Here is a 16,753-nt window from a genome sequence, read left to right as displayed (position 1 = left end):
CTGAAGGATGGACAGAACTTCCACACAATGGATCTTCTACTGGGGTGCCAGTCCCCCACCCCACCCCTATTTTTAGCTATTTCTAGGATGAGCCACAGCATCTCTGTGAACTTGGCAAATCAGGGGTTCAGGTGTTGAATGAGGAGGAGCATGGATTAGAGTCCCGCTCTAAATCACTCAGAGCCTTCATTCCCTGGGCTTTCCATGGGACAGTGGGTCAAAGACATTGTTGGTGAAGATGGACCAGGAGCGCTAACCCTGAACACAGGGGAAGCAGGGACTCTGTCCACGTTCAGGATGCAGTCTGGCGCATTTGGTCTCAATAAGGGACCAACTGGCACAGAAAGCAAACCCCAGCATGTTTGTGGCTCAGTAATAGGGCTGAGAGAGAGGCCTGAGATGGCTATCGGGGACCTGAGTGCAAACTTTTTGGCACTGTAGTTTTCAGAAGTGACTGCAACGGTGGACGACACTGTATCTGTCTTCCATCCTTTTATTCTAAAGCAGTTTAACAAATGAGATCACTCCTAACTCCTGCTGTCTCCCTGGTGACCAGCAGAGGGAGAAGACACTATTCAGGGAAACACACTGAGGAAGCCTGGTGTCATCTGCAGGGTGGCCATGCCTCCAGGACAGTCCGTCTGTCTGTCCAGGTGTAATGACTGACAGTGCCCTCTTCATTCTCAAAGGCATACCACACTCATGTTGTATGCCATTCCAAGTAGAAACATAAGTCTAGAGCAATCCTAACCTTTACACAGGCACTGAAGACTTCCAGTTTTTTCCTGTAGAACCGATGATCATATTCCCTCAGACGACTCTGTCCTTGCTGCTTCCCAGCTGGTTAACATCTGCTCCAAAGGCTGCCACATATGCTACCTTTCTGTACTTTCCCTGACTCCCCAAGAGCTGGACCGACGCAAGGCAGCTGTGTTTCCATGAGAACTAAGCTGAAACATGATGTGATAGAGGTTTCTGCACCCTGGCTCCCTCTGAAGATCGGAGACTATGGGGAGTTTGAGCACCTAGTGCCCGGCATACTGCTTGGTATGCACAGATGCTCCTCGGGTGCGAGCAATGTCATCAGAGAGTGACAATAAGCTTAGTACAAGGTTTCAGTCAGAGGGAGTCAAGGAACCAGAGGTGCTGACCCCTGCTCACTTTGTAGAAATGTGTGCGGCTACTTGTGCGTGCACTATCAGCCTCAAAAGCTTGAGAAAGAGCAACTGGAGATGTGTGGGTTCAGTTTCGTCACCTAGTGATCTGGATGAGTTGGGTCCATGGGCAATGGGGCACTACACTAGAGCCCAAGTTAACGAGTGCTCCCCTTCATCCTTCTGCCTCCTGCCATGAGCATGAAGAAGTGTTTCTTCAGAGAACCAGAGAATGGACACAGGGTCAGGAGTTGAATACATGATAAGGACAGTAGGTGGGCGCAGAAATGAAGAGAAGGACAAAGTATGTACCTATTGAAGGTCACTTTCAAGAGACTGAGTTAAATTTATTAGTAAATAACCCTGCTTACACTCCGTATGTTAACTCATGGCACAGCAAAGACTGGCTTTCTTCATAGAACTCTTGTGATATGTCCCTAAAAATCTGGGATGGTTCTGAAAGTCCAGGTGACCAGCATAAAACTAGCATAGAAGACATTTATCATGCAAAGAAATTGACGTCTTCCCTGCAATACCACTGCTGGGCATATACCTAAAGGAGGCACATTCATACCAAAAGGACATTTGCTCAACTATGTTCATAGTAGCATTATTTGTAATGGCCAGATCTTGGAAACAGTCTAGATGCCCCTCAACTGAAGAATGGATAAAGAAAATGTGGTACATTTACACAGTGGAGTACTAATCAACAGTAAGAAACAATGGCATCCTAAAATTTGCAGGCAAATGGACAGAACTAGAAAAAACCATCCTGAGTGAGGTAACCCAGACCCAGAAAGACAAATATAGTATGTACTCACTCATAACTGGATATCAGACATAAAGCAAAAGATACCCAGCCTACAATCCACAACCCCAGAGAAGCTAGAACTCTCTTTCAGAAACAGATGGAAGCAGCGGCAGAAATCCACAACTAAACCAATCGGCTGAGCTCCAGGAGTACAATCAAAGAGAGGGAGGAGTAACAATATGAACAAAGGAATTAAGACCACGATGGAGAAATCCACAGAATTAGCTGAACCAAGCTAGTGAGAGATCACTGACTCTGGTCTGACAAATGGGGAACCTACATAACATTGAACTAGACTCCCTTAATATAGGTGACAATAGTGTGACTGGGACAATATGTGAGGCCACTGGCAGTGGGTCTAAGACCTAACTCTAATGCACAAACTGACTTAGTGGAGCCCATTCTATATGGAGAGTTACCTTGCTCACCCTTCCTCCTCTCCTCCCATCCCCCACCACCACCTTCCATCTGCTCCTCGGAGAAGGTAAGACCCCCCCTAGGAAGTCTAGGAAGTCTGTCCATCATCTTGAGACAGGACCAAGGTACCTCTCCACCCCCCACATCTCTGTGTGGGGGATGGGAGGAGAGGAGGGAGGGTGAATTGGGATTGGGATATAAAAAAATTAGTAAGAATTTTTTGTTTTTGTTTTTTTTTTTTGAGACAGGGTTTATCTGTATTGTTTTGGAGGCTGTCCTGGAACTCGTTCTGTAGACCAGGCTGGCCTCTGGCCTCGAATTCACTGACTCTGCCTCCAGAGTGCTGTGACTAATGCCTGGCAATTAATAAGAAATTTAAAAAAGGAACTGATGTCTTTATAGTGTGTGATGTCATTTAAGACAAGAAACTCAACTGAATGCAAAAGAGACCACTATGTCCAAGGCCTATTCTTAAGACAAAGATGTATGGGTGTTAGCCTTATCGTCAACTGGAAAATCCACAGCCAGACTATATCACCAAAGACTCCCTTCTTACCTGGGTTCAGTTACCTGCAGGGAAACAGAAGACGGCCATTTCCACTGATCTCTGTCACTGAGTGGTAAGAGCTGGAGATGGTGAGAGGTGTAGGGTTTGTGAGGAATGGTTCATTTTTGGGTCACATGGACAGGCCAGGATGCTCCCTAACAGGCAGCTTGTTGAGACATAGAAAAATCTTTTCTTCTTATATATGATGCCTTTTTCTTTATGTCCCTCATCTGTCTCATCTTACAATCCAACTGTAGGATACTGAATGTTTGTGTACTGATCTCCAGGGCTAAGAGAAGAGCCGGCTGTTTATGCAGCCTTGCAGCAGAAGTGATGCATGTGGGCAGGGAACACGCTTTGGACTTCTGTATGGATTTCTATTTACTGTGTGGCAGGTACTTCCAACCAGGGACGAGTGTGTGGGATTCTATTTTAGAATTCTGCAAGTGTCATTCCGAGAACCTAACCTGGTGGAGTTAGCTCTAAAAAGACTCCCCGAACAATTAAAAGCAATAGACCGAAGGAGCCATATGGGATGAATAAATTATTAAACTACTAGGAAGTTGCTATAAATATGCATGCAATTCAATAATTCATAATGGATGGGTACAACAAGGCCCTGCTGGCTGTAGTGGCAGCTATCGTCTTGGGACATGTGCCAATGGCTTCTTGACAGACAAGTGTGGGTGCAGAAGCCTTGAGGAGAGGCCCTCCGCACTCACAACATGCCAGTGGGAAGTGTTGCAGACACGAGAGCCGTTCGCTGGGCTGAGGGACAGAGCATGTCCCTTAAACACCCAGGGCCCGAAAGGGCATGTTTAGCTCACAGCTCTCTCCCTCAGGTTTCCATTGCAGCTCCAATCTCTTCTCCCAGGGATCACTCGGGCTTCCAAAACTGTTTTTCGGTTTCAGAAAAAAAGGGATTTGTTATTATGGTACAGTGCTGTGGAGGTGCGGGTGTGCTGTGTGCAGGGGAGGCCAGAGGACAACCTTTGGGAGTTGGTTCTCCTTCTGTCTTATTGAGGCAAGCTATCTGTTTTGGCTGGTCAGGGGTATTCCTGGCTGACTGCTTCATGAACTTCTGGGTGATTCTGTCTCTACCTCCCATCTTGCTAAAGGTTACAGATGCCACACTGCATCCAGATTTTTTGTTTGTTTGCTTGTTTTGTGTGTGTGGGGTGTTTCTGGAGATTGAACTTAGTCCATTAGGTTTGCATAGGGAGTGCGTTTTACTCACTGGCCACCAGCATCTCAGATATTATAAAGGGCACGCGTTCTGTAAGTGTGAAGGACCCCCTTGCGGGGGAAGGACCTTCACAGCCCACCATCTAAAAACCGCACTCATTCATCTACAGGAAAACACAGCATTCCCCTGAGGAGGAGAGATAAGCAGCCCCCTCCCCCCGGGGGGGGCACAGGTCACTGTCAATCAGCATTTTTGCTTGGAAATGTGAAACAGCACAGATTTCCAAGCGGCCCCCCCCCCCCGCCCCACTCCGCTCACCTGCCTGCCCCAGTGGCACTGGAACTTTCTGCTCTATGCATCCTATGTGTTTCTACGCCACACTCTGCCCACTGGGACAGAGGAATGGACCTGGCAGAGACAAGGTGGTAAAACCCTCGTCAGGTCTTTCCCTCACACTGCCTAGAAAACTTCTGTGTGGCCCCACACACGATCTGCAAAGAGCAGGGTCTCACTGACAACCACTCACCAGGTAGAGGGGATGGTACAGCCTTCTGAACTGCCAGCCACAGCTTCTTATTCTCTGCCCTAACCTCACTGAGTACGAACACTCTGGCTTGTGGCTTGACAGTGTTTCACTGATGTCTGTGCCTCTCTGCCCACGGTCCCTCAGCCTCGTAGGCATGCAGGCCAGGACCACACAGTGCTGACTCATCCCATACAGATGAAGAGGAGGCTGGGACCCGAAGGGAACCTAGCCTGGGCTCACAGGACTCTGTGTAGCTGTTGCATGTACAACCTCAGGACTGTGGCCCACGACACCTAATTCTTGGTCTCTCTGATCTTATGGTTTGATTGATGGGATCCCTGCTCTCTCGCAGACACATAGACACAGACTCACACACACACCAAACAAAGAAATACATAAGTTTAAAAAAAAGTAGCTGCCTATTGCTACATAAACGGTGACGGAAAGACTTAGGATCCAAACTCACAGGTTTGTCGGCCTGGGTTCCCAGTACAGCTCATGCTGGGCCGTGTGAGACACCCCCAGGCTCACCCCCTGTTCCCCAGTTGGCCGTGCTGTTTTTAGGAGTTTTGGGAACTTGTGAGAGGTAGAGGTTAGCTGGAGAAAGGTCACTGGGGGCATGCTCTGGGGGCTGGCCCTCATTCCTGGCTTCCCTCTCTGCTTCTTGTCTACCACGACTAAGTGGCCTCTGCCACATGCCCTTGCCACCATGATGCTGGGCCTTGACTCAGCGGCGCCAAGGACTATGGGTAGGGACTGTGAGCCAAAATACACAACTCCTCCTGTTTTTCCTCTGGCAATTGTCACAGCAATGGAAAAAGTGACTAAGTCACCTACACTATAGGACTGCCACAAGGGTGGATCTGCAACAGAATGTCTGTGACCACTGTAACAGGTTCCCAGAACCTGTAACCATATACACCATAGGACAGAAAGGTAGTGTGTCCCTAACAGGGGGACGAGTTTTCCAACAGAGTACAAGCTTAGCTCCTGCACTAATTTGAAGTTTGTGTTACAGGGGAAGGGCTACAGACAACACGAGCAAGATGGCAGGAGAATATTAAAAACTCATAAGAAAACAAGACTTTGGAAGGAAATTAGAAACATCCCACAATAAGAATCTCTACACAAATAATTGGGATGTTTATTATGAATATGTCTACTTGTGCATAAATCGTTTCCATAAGACAGGCTTGGACTGTAATCTGAAAGGGAGTCCCGCATTGCTCTCCCAATTGGTCAGTAGATACAGAGCAGACTGCCATTCAGTAGCAATGAGAGCTGCTGAGGTATTACACCTTGCAAATGTGTGTTTGCCGTTGAAACACACACACACACACACACACACACACACACACACACACACACACACACACACGGTCCTACAAAGACTGAGGTGAGTTGTTTGTTACAGAAGACACACGGAGGCCCAGTTCTAGCAATACACAAGAGTACCATGTCACTCTTGCCTGGTGTACAAGACCCAGATGTAGATGTAGCAGTCTCCCAGACAGGGCATGGTGATCGGGAAGGACACCATGTAGATACCACCATTGGAGGTTTCAAATCCTCGCACACCTCCAGAGTGTGATCAGAAGTGACCCATGACACTCCCAGTAAACAGCACTGTGGGGTGAACAAGGTTTTGTGGCTTTCTCTGAGGCAAGGGCCTCCCCTTTACCAGACCCCATGCATGGTGCACTGTGAATTTCCAAGATGCACCAGAGGAGGGTGTTTGCTGGATGCCCAGGACCCCCTGACCACGAGCCTAAGAAGCTGGCCTCAGATGATGCGGTACAAAGAGTGTTCTCAGTCCTCTGCCTGGCTTAGCTGGAGGCTGGGGAAGATGGTGCCTCTCACCGGAGCCTGTGGCCTGGCATGGGGAAAAGGCTCTGGCTGTGGTAAGGGCAAGCCAGGATAGAAACCTAGGCTGGGCTGCATGCGAGCTGCTGTACCTTGACGCTTTCAATGACAGTGGTCCCAGTCCCAGCCTGTCTCAGTGAAACAGCATGATAGCTGTGGGTAGATGAGCTGGTTACAGCCAAAATGTCATCAATTCATAGCTATTGCTGAGAACGACCAGTGACCACCACCCATAACATGCTGCATCTTTCTACATGAGAGATTCATATTGTTTCATTTCGACCCAGAACCTCAGGCTCCAGGGGATGGATGCATTTCCACGGTCCTGTAGGGCTGAGGCTAACAACACCTAACTCTTCCTCTGCTAGCCATGCTGCATGCAATGTGTTCCAGGCAGCACACATGCATGGTGTACTCAGAGACACAGTCCTGGACCAGGGAGGAAGCGGCTGCTCCTCACTCAGACATGACAAGGGCAGGGACAGGGGCAAGTCTGGTGGATGAATGGTAAGTGGAAAAAACACAGGGTCTGAGGGCTGAGCGACAGGGACACTTGATGCGCGGGAACTCCTCGGTCTATTCAGTTTTTTTCTGCTTGAAAATGGAGGAGACCCGTGACCTCACAACGTGCTTCCCTACAGTGGGCCCTACTCCATTCGGAGGTACAGAAGCAGGTAAGTGATGAGTTCCCAGCTGACATTTGTTGACCCTGAGACCCACTACTGACAATGTCCAGACCACCTGGAAAAATACCTTCTTTTTATTTTGGTGGTGCTAGACAAACATCCTATATACCATTGAGCTACAAACCTGGAGAGCCACAAAAATTCTTTAAAAATTACTTTATTTTATGTGTATGGTATTTTATGCCTGCTTGTATGTCTGTGCACTACTACATATATGCCTGGTGACCTCAGAGACTAGAAGGTGGCATTCAGTCCATTGGAACTGGAGTTCAGAGATGGTTCTGAGTGGTGCTAGGACCCAAACTTGGACCTTTGGGAGCAGTACAATTCCCAGCAGACCTGGGAATTGAATCTGGATCCTCTGGAAGAGCAGCAAGGGCTTGTAGCCACTGAGCCATTTCCCTAGCCTCCTGTGTCCCCAACAAATACTTGCTGAAAAGAGCTGTTGGGTCAAAACTAGGTAAACAGCACCTATCTCAAGCAATACAACAACGCGTAAACACAAGCGTCACAGAGCGTTTGGGTAACTCAAGTCTGGAGGACCAGTTCTGTGATGCCATGGGGGGAAGAGGCAGGCTGTAGCAGGCAGGGGGGATGTGAGCCTCGCTCATCACCTGTGCCCCTAACCACAAGAACCCAGCACAGAATTCAACAGGAGCTATTTATCACCTTCTGTACTTGTCAACTTGTCACATGTAATAGTTCATCTAAATTGGGCCTGACAGCATGTCTCTTGATACATCATGCCCGGATTTAGCAGAGATAAACAACGTTGTTAATTTCTCCAATAGGGGAAACATATTGGGCCAGGATTGCTTGGAGTCCATCTCACAGCAACTCTGCCTTGGCTTAGTGAGCACTGTGGCCAGTGTTTGCAAGCGTGATACCCAATGGCTTCTGTAATTACTGCATACCAAATTTTAGGGACGAAAAGTGTATGACAGTGAGATACAGAAATTACGTGCCACCCTGAAGAAATTAGTGAGAAAATGAGGCTGAATACACCCAACAATGTTAAAAAAAAACAAGAAGGAAAGAAAGAAACTCAGAAACACAGTCAATGTGCAAGGTAAATTGAAGTCTAGATGTCTTCGGGTACCAAGAAAGACTCTTTTATTAGTATTATTATTATTTTTTTTTTGGTTTTTCGAGACAGGGTTTCTCTGTATTGTTTTGGGGGCTGTCCTGGAACTCGCTCTGTAGACCAGGCTGGCCTCGAACTCACAGAGATCCGCCTGCCTCTGCCTCCCGAGTGCTGGGATTAAAGGCATGCGCCACCAACGCCCGGCCAAGAAAGACTCTTTTAAATCTAGCTCCTTTCTATCATGGCAACTCCAAACATTTACGTCGGCAGGGGGTAGCTGTCAGAGGCCACACTGCACCCAGGCTGGATGCTGCCTATTGAAGATGCTTTAACTTAACAGTAATGGCCTTCTCCCCACAGTACCCAGTAGGTGACACTCGTGCCAGCTCCTCTCTGAGACTGAATTCCCACCACCCTCTAAGGTCATCAGGGGAAAGGAGCCCACAGAGCTGGTATTAATCAACAAAGCCGCAGCATTAGGTGGCCAGAGTTCGATGTCCCAAGAAATCCTTTCCTCATGTTATGCTTCCAGCCACAAAGTCCTGACACTGCAAGGACAGCCACTCCTTAAAGCTGTATTCCATGCCAGTGGTGAGGAGACACAGACGGACATGACCTGCACAGTTGTGTCACCGTTTCCTTCAGCCACCATGGTCACCTCGAGGGAAGGGCAAGCCTTTAGTCTATCTGAGGCAGTATGTGTGGAGACTTCTACACTCCCTCCCTGCAGAGAGAGGAAACACTGTATCAATAACTCCTCAGATAGAAAATTAAACAATGATAAAGTCCAGGGGCATGCGCACTGTGCATACACGCACACCCACACGCTCACACACCCTATATTTGATATTTATAGTTTGCGGGCAGCCCACTCTTCTAACAGGGCTTGCATTTTTCCACGATGCCTTATATAGAAGCCACTCAACTTGTACAACGGTAGCCCTTTACTCTCTGGGCCATCCTACCATGACTTGCTGTTGTTAAGTGTGTGCCCTGTATGTCCTTGGGACACTAGGGAAAGGCAGAGCCTGCAATGGGAAGGAGGCACTTGCAGGTTTACCCATTAAGAAGACCCAGATAAACCACTAAGATGAGAGTTCCTGGGCTGGAGAGATGGCTCAGTGGTTAAGAGCATGTACTGCAAAAAAAAAAAAAAAAGAGCATGTACTGCTCCCAAAGGTCCAAGTTTGGGTCCTAGCACCACCTCTAACTCTGCTCCAGAGGACTTGGTGCCTCTGGCCTCCACGGTTACCTGCACTCATACATACCTGCCGACACACATGCACACAGCTGAGAAAATAAGCACAGGAACAAAGAAACAAAACACCCACAAGAGGTCCTGAACAGTAACAGGAGACTGCAACCCATAGGCACTAATTAGCACAGGCCCTTCCAGGGAGAGATGCCATCACAGGCTCCAGGCCAGACACTCAGGTAAACAAATCAACGTGTGCATTCAGGCTCCTAAATCATTCTAACTCTCCGAACTACAGTGGCTGTGCATTTTATCACATGCCTTTATCTTACCCTCATTAGAATGTTGAATGGCAATGCCTTCTATGTTGGGTACTGAAAAGGGGACTCGTCCACCCAGCTCTGCAACTCAGGGACTGTTTGTTAAGCTGTGTTTTCCAGGCATCTGTTTGGAAGATGGCTGCAGCAAATGCCCAGCTACAAATGGTACATTGTCTGGGTATGAAGTAAAGGTATAGCACGAAAGTAACTTGTGCAGTGGGAATAACACACTGACGGGCACAGCACGCACTTCCTGTACTAATGTTGCACAATATTTTCTGTGAAGCCTTTACAATAAGCACGAGGCTGGGGAGGTGGCGCAGATGTTACTAGCACTGAATGCTTTGCCGAGGACTTGGGTTCTCAGAACTCACACGGAGGCTCAGGACCATCTGTAGCTCCAGTTTGAGGAGAGCCAACGCATATATGTATGTATGTATGTATGTATGTATATATGTATATATGTATATATATATGCAGACAAAATACTCACACACAATAAATAAATAAATTCCACTTTTTAAAATTAAAAAAACCTTATAGCACCTCTAATCCTGGAGTGCAGTCGTTTTGAAACATCTGGAAACTAGCCTCCCAATAGAGATGCTCTGCAAGGACCAACCAGCAAGCTCTCTGTAGACCAACTTCTGCTTTGCAGTCTCCTCAGGCCTCCAGCCAGGCTCCAGGACCCTCATGAATATGGAAAGTCACTAAAGCATGCCAAACTTAGCCTGCTTTTCAAAACTACAGATCTTCCTTTCCTTCTCACCACAAATGTCTCAGCAGAGAAAGAGATGTACAAATTCTGGGCTCTAGACAAGGGCACAGGCACCAAAGCCTAGTGACCTACCTGTGGCCACCTGGCAGCCATAGGCCAGGACCCCAGAGACAACTGGGGGTGGGGGTTGCAGGGACACAGAGTCCCAGGCAGCTCAGGGCTCCTTTGCCTAGGATGAACTCTGACTCTTGGAGGTGACATGCCCCGAAGTTGTTTAATTTAGCATCACACACGTAGTCGGTGAATGAAAAGGATGTTGGACAGACTAACAGGAAAAGAGTCAAGCTCAAGCCTGTGATGGGGGGGGCATCGAAGGAGGGAAGGCTGCAGGGGAGGAGGCTGCAGGGGGCAACTGTGGGGGCTGAAGGGGAGGAGGCTGCAGGGGAAAAGGGTGAAGGGAGGGTGAAGGGGAGGAGGCTTTAGGGGAGGAGGCTTTAGGGAGGAGGCTGCAGGAGGGGAGTCTGAAGGGGGCGACTGTGGGGGTTGAAGGAGAGGAGGCTGCAGGAGGGGAGGCTGAAGGGGCAGAGGCTCACTGCTTCCCTGGCTTGGGCTGTCCAGTTCTCTCAGAAAGGATCTGCGCCACAGGCAAAGACACCCGTGGATTCCACAGCCGCCTGCTACCCTGCCCTACCCTGCACCTACTTCCTGCCTCTCTGATACTTCCGTTTCGTGGGCACGGCCTTGCCAGGGCCAGAGTGTTTGGCCTTCTTTTCCATCTCCAGTGGAACAGCTTGTGGCCCATAGAAAACAAACCCCACTCTTAAGCCGTCTTTGCTTGTGGCTACCCTGGCACCGCCCTTCTCGTTTAAAGCAAGTTTTGTTTTCTCCTCTTAGGGACACAACAGGCTTTCACAGCAATGAGTCATCAGTTTTACCCTGACTCAAGCTTCCCCCTATTTGTTTTTCTCCTTCCTGATTTCTTTCCTTTGCATCAGTCTTGGGGATTTCTAGTCTTGGAAACCCGGGTGCCCACCTGTGTACCAGTGTGTCCAGTTTGGAAGTACAGGGTCCCAGGTCCTGGGCCGGCTGGTTCAGGTGTGAACTGTCATTCCACACTAGCAGCCCAGAAGGAAGCTGTCCCCACAGACGCCTGTGCCTGCTGCACAGACACGTGCACACCAACTGTTGCAGTGTCACGTGACCCTCAGTGCCTGGGCTGACAGCAATGTCCCCTTCTGAGATGGCCTGGGCTGGGAACCAGCGTCCAGTAATGCAACTCCCTATTCTGCAAAGATGCTTTGGAATTGCAAAGTTACAGGCAGACAGGTCTTGGGGAAAGAGCACTAGTCACCAGAACAGAGGTGGCGTGCTGGAGAGGGGCAGACACCTCTGCAATCAGGCATTTGGGTCAAATCCTAGCCTGGCCGGTCCTTTCAGTGTGATCCAGAACACGACTTTAGCCTTCTGGCTGAACTCCTCAACCATAAAATGGAGCCACATCAAATTCCCTGTAGGACATGAGCTAGCCGAGGCTGGGGGTGAGAGGGTAGCTTACATTTGCCATTATTTGGTCACGAGGCTTCCTGAACAAGGCCAGATTGCTTGTTTAGCATCCACAACAACCTTCTAAACCTCTTATCCCCCAGGGCCCAGGGAGGATGCCATGTAATTACAAATTCAGTAGGCTGAATGACATACTTTGTAAAGCAGATTAGAGTCCCATGGAAAACATTTTGAATGCTACTCTGTGGACAGTTGTGTCTCTAACTCCTCCTCCTTCCCTCAGGGGAGCCTGCCAATCCTGAAGTTCATCAGGGAGTTGTAAGGACTCTCTCACAAAGGAGGTTCTTCTCTTAGAGTGCTTACTATACAGGCTGGGGAGTGTGTACACCTCGGAGGAAGACTCCCCTCTCAGTGCCCTGGGAGTGAAGGGAAATGCACCTCAGGTCCAGCAGATCCATGGATATAGATTGGCCCGTGGTCTGCCATCACATTAGCATGGTAGGTTCTGCCCACTTCCTGACACCCAGAGGAGGAAGACCATGGCTGGTAAGGTCCTGGCCCAGGGAGCAGGAGACCAGGACTGTGAGTGCTGTTCAGCCTCAGTCCCAACATGCTAGCCTACCACTGTGTGTCTGTATGTGTGTCTGTGTATGTGTGTGTGTGTCTGTGTGTACCCCACATGCTAGTCTACCACTATGTGTGTGTCTGTGTGCCCCAACATGTTAGTATACCATCGTGTATGTCTGTGTCTCAACATGCTAATACACCACTGTGTGTGTGTGTGTGCCCCAATGTGCTAGTCTACCACCATATGTGTATCTATGTTCCAACATGCTAGTCTACCACTGTGTGTGTGTGTGTGTCTGTGTGCCTGTGTGCCCCAACATGCTAGTCAACCACTATGTGTGTGTCCCACATGCTAGTCTACCACTGTGTGTCTGTGCCCCAACATGCTATGTACCTCTGTGTGTGTGTCCCCCAACGTGCACTAGTCTACCCCTCTCTCTCTCTCTCTCTCTCTGTGTAAGAGAGAGAAAGAGAGAGAGATACTCACTGAAGAAAATTAAGAGAGGGAGAGAGAGCAAAGACCTAAGCCCTCTTTTTTTCTCTCCAGATCAGAGAAAAACAACCACCATTTCCAGAGAAACAGGAATAAAAACCAGGCCAGTGACCCTATAGCAGCAGCCCCTTGAGTATCGGTTCCCACAGTGAGACAGTGGTGTCATGAGGACCAGGTGTCACCTGTGGGATCCTCCCTTACATGAGGCTGGCTGATGTTGCACAGGGCTCTGGTGACATCCCTCTCTTCTCTGGGGATAGGAGACAGCTCTCCTTGACTGTAGACACCAGCAGCCGACTCAGGGATGAGGGGGTAAGTCTTCCCTTCTTAGTCTGGATGGATATGGGAGGGGACAATGCTTAAGCCTCCGAGGCCTGGAGGCCTGGAATGCCTCCAGACACAGCAATGCCATCTTGGAGGTGTGTCTTGGCTCTAAGGATCCAGACTGCAGAGCTGCAAGGAATCCAGAACTGACTTTCATGTCAGGACAGCAGGTGGCTGACGTGCAGGATATGGCAGAAGCAGCTCTAGGAGCTTGTGGGTAGAGAAGCGGCCATGATAAGGTCAGTGCTGACAGAGGGAGGCCCTGGGGTATGTGAACCCCAAGTCCAAGTGTTTCTCAGTCTGCAGGGCCACAGTGTTCAGCGGGACCACAACAGTCAGGTGTGAGGTGCATGAGGGAGAGGGCTCTGGCCTTGTTTTCAGTCAAGAGGTGACTTCCTCCTGACATTGAGGAGAAAGTGCCGATTCCTTGGCTCAACAAGACATCTGGGAAGCAGGAAGGAGAGGGAGTGCCAGGCATATTCAGTCTGCAGACAGTCTGAGACAGCCAACCGACAGGAAGCTAACAGAGAAGAAACAGTATGGAGGAAGTTTCCTCCCCTGCACAAGCACGTGGAGGTCAAAGGCTGACACCAAGTATCTCCCTTAGTGGCTTTCTACCTCACTGTGTTTTAGACAGGGCATCTCATGGAACTGAGATCTCTATAGCTCAGCTCTGCTAGCTAGTAAGCCCAGGGACCCTCTGACTATGTCCCCCAGGATAACAGGCTCTAATCGCCATGCCCAGCTTTTATGAGGTGCTGGGGATTGGAACGATTTTCATGTTATGTGACAAGAGTTTTACTGACTGAACCATCTCCCCAGCCCATCCGTTACCATTCTCTCTCTCTCTCTCTCTCTCTCTGAAATCGTGGCCTTATTTTTGTTTGCCACCAGTATTTATTTATACACATTAAGCCTTTTATGATTTGCGTTCTTTGGACCTCCTGGCAATCCGGCATTCTTACCCATTTGTATTGGATTTCTACTTGTCTTGACAGTTTGTTCTGGGTTTTAGTGAGCTGGCTATGCTCCAAAATATCAAAGAAGAGGATCCTTAAGGTTCTGGGAAGATTTAGGTTCTGCCCAGGGACAGGTGGCAGTGACCACCAGGGCACCACCACCTTCTGCTCCATTTTCTCAGAGCTTTGGGGAAATGAGTTACAAGCCCGTGTGTGGAGAGCAGGTTCCCTAGTGAAGTAAAGCAGGTCCCGTGAGATGACTTCACTGACACTCATCTTTCAGTCAGTGACATTACCTGGACAGCCAGCCTGTCGGTCTAGGTAACTGCCACCCACCTCTGCTGCTTCAGTGCACACATCTGTCCCCCCCCAGGGGCTGGCTGTCACTGCCTTCAGCTAGACCATTTCATTCAGCTGTCCCCACATGAGGTTTTCTTAGGGGCTGATCAGTCCTTGATGTCCTCCACTGGCTTTGTTTTCTCCATTGTGTTTCTAAGTCTATTCAGCAAAGCAGACATCACCAGCCTTCCAGGCTCAAATCAATGACAAGCCAGAAGTGAGTCCTGCCTGAAAAGTAAACACCTGACCATGACCCACGGCATCCCACCTGGAAGCCTTGGGGGAGCTGAGCGTGCTGTGAAGAGGGGATGATGGCAGTCTGTGAACAGGAAGGGGCGGGAAGAGAAGAGGGGATCCGCACTCCAGTGTCCACAGCACGACTCTGCCTCTTCAGAAGGACCGTCGATGCCATTCCCCTGAACCGACACCTAATCCTCACGCTTTCCCATCAAAATGTGTGATGGCTCAGCAGGTAAAGGAGCCTGCTGCCAAGCTTGAACCCCAGGACCCACTTTGTGGGAGAACTGTGTCCCCCAATTTGTTCTCTGATCTCCATATATGTACTATGCGTTAGCACACACACACAATGTAATTGAAAATTTTCCTATGTGCTTTGCATTCCACAGAGTACAAATGCTCTGCTGTAAATTAAACAGCATATCTAGTAACAACATTTAGGTCAGGTGTCCTAGCTTTGGATTGAATACTCTGTAGTTTGAGTGTTGGCTGAGGGTTCAAGTGCTGAGATTTAATCCCCACTGGGAAGTCCTAGTGTCTATGGTTATTTAGAGTTGAGACCTAAGGGGAATGGTTGGAGTTATATAAGGTCATCAAGCCATGTGACTGAACACTGGTGGCTTTATAAGGAAAGGGGCAGAGGCCAGAAGACAGAGGACACACACATGCACACATACATGTACAAACAACCCCGCTATTGCCATGTGATGCACCATGCCACCCAGTGATTCTGCAAAGGCCACAGACAGATGCAGTCCCTCAGCTATAAATCTCCAGAACCATTTGTCAAAACAAAGCCTTTATAACCCATCCATTTCAGGAGTCTGGTTACAGAAATGCAAAATGCACTAAGATTGCACGACCCCAACAAGTCTTTCCCTACCAAGAGCACAGGTTCCAAACTCAAAGCACTGATGCAGCTTCGGAGACACATGTCACTCGTCAGCTTCTTTCCATGTGACTCACACAAATCCAACGTCTTGCCAGCGGTGGTAGTACAACTGTTTTGACTGAAATAGCAAAGACATACTTGAAAGATCTAAGACACATTCTATTTTTCTCTAGCATGCTGCGCTTGTCCCACACGGGCTCTACTCTGTGAAATCCTAGGGAGGTTGAGCCAACCACACCCGGGCCACACATCTTGCAACTATGACGACCGTGTATCATTTGTAAATCCTTAGGCTTGGGTTTGGCATAACTCTCGAAGTTGTGTCTGCAAAGGTCCTGTTCCAGCTTCTCCTTAGCATAAAGCCCGTCTTCCCAGTGTCACAAGGCAACAGCAGAGAAGAAGTGCTCCGGTGCCCCGGCACCCGCAGGAACTAGGCTTGGTGAACTCCCTATACTGGCGGGATTATCAGATACTGCCTGCTCAGCCATGGCCTGACACAGCTGTTCAGCATTCGTTTTCACTGCTTCTCTGTCCATGCCCATCCCCAACAATGCCCTGGTTGTTCATCACAGGTAGTTAAGAATATTGAGCCAGGGGCTGGAGAGATGGCTCAGCCGTTAAAGGCTAGACTCACAACCAAAAATACAAGAATATTGAGTCGGGTTGTCTTCTACATGGGTGGTTAAGAGCATTGATTTGGCCTGTCATCATGGCCGGTTAACAATATTGAGTTGGGCTGTCTTCCGCATGGGAGGTTAAGAACATGGAATCAGGTTATCTTCATGGGTGGTTAAGAACACTGAGTCAGGCTGTCTTCTACATGTAGCTTCTTAGGAGCTGAAGAACCCTAGATGTCCTCAGCCGCAGCATTTCTTTCTGGTGATAAATATAACTTCAATTATTCAGGCTTACAGTCTCCAAAGGAATGCAAG

At 48.9% G+C, this 16,753-nt stretch overlaps 1 protein-coding gene and 1 long non-coding RNA gene across 2 annotated transcripts in view; both read right to left on the bottom strand.

Moving 5' to 3' along the window:
- The window catches only part of LOC101830654 (death associated protein), a 48,582-nt gene that overhangs the window by 9,084 nt on the left and 22,745 nt on the right, over positions 1 to 16,753 (bottom strand).
- LOC121144284 lies at positions 8,254 to 11,836 on the bottom strand. Its single transcript, XR_005881603.1, has 2 exons — positions 11,541 to 11,836; positions 8,254 to 8,998 (listed from the first exon to the last, which is right to left on the bottom strand). It is a non-coding gene; the product is annotated as an uncharacterized LOC121144284 (long non-coding RNA).

Source organism: Mesocricetus auratus, unplaced genomic scaffold (genome assembly GCF_017639785.1).
Source record: "Mesocricetus auratus isolate SY011 unplaced genomic scaffold, BCM_Maur_2.0 Super-Scaffold_100015, whole genome shotgun sequence".
NCBI classification, from domain to species: Eukaryota; Metazoa; Chordata; class Mammalia; order Rodentia; family Cricetidae; genus Mesocricetus; species Mesocricetus auratus.
The sequence above is the reverse complement of the archived record's forward strand: the minus strand, read 5'-3'. Positions and strand labels throughout refer to the sequence as shown.